This window comes from Podarcis tiliguerta, assembly GCF_965153285.1.
Source record: "Podarcis tiliguerta genome assembly, chromosome: 3".
Classification (NCBI taxonomy): domain Eukaryota; kingdom Metazoa; phylum Chordata; class Lepidosauria; order Squamata; family Lacertidae; genus Podarcis; species Podarcis tiliguerta.
In genome coordinates, this window is record NC_139536.1 from 1,425,014 (window position 1) to 1,429,024 (window position 4,011).

Sequence of the window (4,011 nt, forward strand, 5' to 3'; positions counted from 1 at the left end):
GTAGCCTCTGAAGGCGGGATTAAACGAAGAGGCCCGCCTTTCGCGGGATTGCCGACCAATAGAAAACGCCAACCTCTCACTGTCAACAAGTCCTGGCCAATCAGATGATGGGAGAAGCCCGGTTTGGGCGCAAGGCATTGTGGGGATTGTAGTTTCTCGGGGAGCAACGGGAGGGGCAGGGAGCGCGCTTGCCCGGCTTCAAACGGAAAGTGGAGGGGTCAAATTGCACGTCTGGTGGCTTGCTAGGCTCAGGGCAGCTCAGGGAGACCCCGAGTTTCTTGCATTTCGTGGGGTGGGGTTGGGCTAGATGACCCTTGGGGATCCCTCCCGAATGATCTTAGAGAGAGTCGCTGCTGCTTCTCTGCTTGCTTAAAAGGTAAAGGTACCCCTGCCCGTAGGGGCCAATCTAGACAGACTCTAGGGTTGTGCGTCCATCTCACTCAAGAGGCCGGGGGCCAGCGCTGTCTCGAGACACTTCCGGGTCACGTGGCCAGCGTGACATCGCTGCTCTGGCGAGCCGCACACGGAAACGCCGTTTACCTTCCCGCTAGTAAGCGGTCCCTATTTATCTACTTGCACCCGAGGGTGCTTTCAAACTGCTAGGTTGGCAGGCGCTGGGACCCAACAACAGGAGCACACCCCGCCGCGGGGATTCGAACCGCCAACCTTTCGATCAGCAAGCCCTAGGCGCTGAGGCTTTTACCCACAGCACCACCCACGTCCCTTGCTTACTCAGAAACAAATGTCCTCTCCCCAGCCAGCGCTGGATCACTACCGGATTTACCTGCAAATAACGTGGCGCTGTGGGTTAAACCACAGAGCCTAGGACTTGCTGATCAGAAGGTCGGCGGTTCGAATCCCCGCAACGGGGTGAGCTCCCGTTGCTCGGTCCCTGCTCCTGCCAACCTAGCAGTTCGAAAGCACACCAGTGCAAGTAGATAAATAGGTACCGCTCTGGCAGGAAGGTAAACGGCGTTTCCATGCGCTGCTCTGGTTCGCCAGAAGCGGCTTAGTCATGCTGGCCACATAACCCGGAAGCTGTACGCCGGCTCCCTCGGCCCATAGAGCGAGATGAGCGCCGCAACCCCAGAGTCGTCTGTGACTGGACCTAATGATCAGGGGTTCCTTTACCTTTAAAATGCACTTAAAATGCACCTTAAAGGGACGTGGGTGGCACTGTGGTTTAAACCCCAGAGCCTAGGGCCTGCGACAGGGTGAGCTCCCATTGCTCGGTCCCTGCTCCTGCCAACCTAGCAGCTCGAAAGCACATCAAAGTGCAAGTAGATAAATAGGTACCACTCTGGCAGGAAGGTAAACGGCATTTCCGTGAGCTGCTCTGGTTCGCCAGAAGCGGCTCAGTCATGCTGGCCACATGACCCAGAAGCTGTACGCCGGCTCCCTCGGCCAGTAAAGTGAGATGAGCGCCGCAACCCCAGAGTCGTCCGCAGCTGGACCTAAGGGTCAGGGGTCCATTTACCTTTAATCTCATTGGAATTCCTGGGACTTGTCAAAACAACTTAGGGTCGTGGGCGTTTTTTTGCTCCCTTCTCAGGGTGGTGGTCATTCTCTTCTTGGAGGATCCTCTCTAGTCCAACCCCTGCAACGCAGCTGCAGTGCATACGGGGATCGAACCTGCAACCTTGGTGTTATCAGCACCAGGCTGGCTGGGGATGATGGCAGGTGTGGTCCACAACACCCAAAGCCTGCCTTCAACCTTGCAGGAAGAGCAGGCAGGGAAACGGGTGTTTGCGGGAAACAAGCGATGCTCACCTGGGCCTGTTTCCCACCTGTTGGTGGAAGCCAAAGGAGGGGAGAGCCCTCTTGTTCTCAGATCCTCCTTGCAGGCTCCCCATTTAGGCATCTGGGTGGCCACTGTGAAAACAGGATGGAATACCTTCCTACCTGCTGCGGACATGTGTCTTTCGGGGCCACACACAACTGCGAGTCACGTGGGTCGTGTGAGAGCACAGCCTCCCAAAGTGGGTATCTTTCAGGGCCATGCCCTGGCGAAGACCAAAACTGAATATCCTGGGATCCAAGCAGAAGCTGGGATGGCTTCTATAATTCCAGGATGCTTTCCTCAAATTGGGGCAGTTGACGGGATCTGGGATGGGGGACTAGAAGGGCCCCCTTTGGAAGATCCAGCCCATCACACACCCTGTAGTTGAACTGTGGAACTCCCTCCCACAAGAGGGGGTGATGGCCACCAACTTGGATGGCTTCAAAAGAGGATTAAACAAACTAATGGAGGAGGAGAGGACTATTAAGGGCTACCAGCCACAGTCAAAAGCAGCAAAAGCCTCCACAGAGGGAACAATGCTTCTGAATCCCAGTTGCTGGAAACCGCAGGAGGAGAGAGTTGTTCTTGTGCTCAAATCCTACTTGTAGGTTTCCCAAAAGGGGCATCTGGTTGGCCGCTTTGAGAACAGGATGAGATTTCACCCCTCCCATATCCAAGAATCTCCTGAGGAGTCTGCTGATTCTGCAGAGAGGAGGAGGCATGTCACATAGAGGAGGGGGAAAGGTTGTTTTCTGCTGCTCCAGAGAAGCGGACACGGAGCAATGGATCCAAACTACAAGAAAGAAGATTCCACCTAAACATTAGGAAGAACTTCCTGACAGTAAGAGCTGTTTGACAGTGGAATTTGCTGCCAAGGAGTGTGGTGGAGTCTCCTTCTTTGGGGGTCTTTAAGCAGAGGCTTGACAACCATATGTCAGGCGTGCTCTGATGGTGTTTCCTGCTTGGCAGGGGGTTGGACTCGATGGCCCTTGTGGTCTCTTCCAACTCTAGGATTCTATGATTCTATGTTCTGCTCTCTACTTTTTCTGCTCCAGCACCACATCAAAGAGTCGGTCAGTGAGTCAGTCAGTCAGTCAGTGTGTCAGAGAGAGAGAGACTGAGTGTTAGTGATCGTGTGTATAGATAAGGTTGCTGCTAAGAGCAGCTGCAGACACTCAGTGCAGTTCAGCATTTATGCTTAGGCTCATTTAGCTCTGTATATAGTTGTATTATAGTTGTAGTTATAGAATAAAGAAGATATTCTACAGAGCTGCTCTCCGAGTTGTTTATATACTCTGCTAAACTCTGCTGTGCGACGACTGTCTACTTGTGGAAGTGAATCCGGTGCTCACAACTCTAATCTGTGAGTCCACAGCACTTTGACCTGTTCCTGTGCAGAAGGTGGTCTCTGGAAGTGCTACCCAGCTCGCCTAGTCCAGTCCGGCTGAAGTGGATGAGTCCAGTTAGTGGCACTGGCTCAAGGGCGATGCTGACACAGGATGCTGACCTAAGGTCTTATACGTATAATAAATGTTCAGAAATGTACCAAGCAAACACGTACATAAATATATAAACCACAAGTCTGAATCAGCAGCACAGGAAAACAGCCATGAAGCCATTTTGGCTCCCAAACTGACCAAATGTTTTCTCTGAAAAGTCAGAGGAAAACGGAAAAGCCTCCCCATTGTCTTTTTATTCACAAAACCTGTCTTAAGGGTATGTTTCTGTATGAATAGGGTGAGCCTGTGACCTGGCTCAGGAACTAAGTATTTGTCATTACAAAAGACTGGCCAGGCTCCCCAGGTAATTCAATCAAGTGACCATTAACAGGTAACCTGCCAGACAGGAGGTAAACAAGGCACTCAGATTTCTATTGTAGACCACCCCTTTCTGTGATGTAGGTATGATGTTTCTGGGGGTGGTCTTGGACTCCAGGGTGGGCAATTTAAAATGTCTATATAAGGGCGGACACACCTTGGTTTGGGGTCCTCCTGCGTGTGAGGAGAGCACCCTGTTGCAACAGATCAATAAAGATCAGGCTGACAAGCTGCTTTGCTTCTCAACATTCTCTGGTTGGCCTCTGCTATTTTTCTCCAACTGATGGAGAACCTACAAAGGACTCTGTAAGGGCTCTTGTGTCCCCCATAAGGGAACAAGGGCAGATTTTTGTTTATTACACCCCCCCCCCCACCCGCAAGCTCACAGAGAAAGAGGATGCGGGTACAGAGATG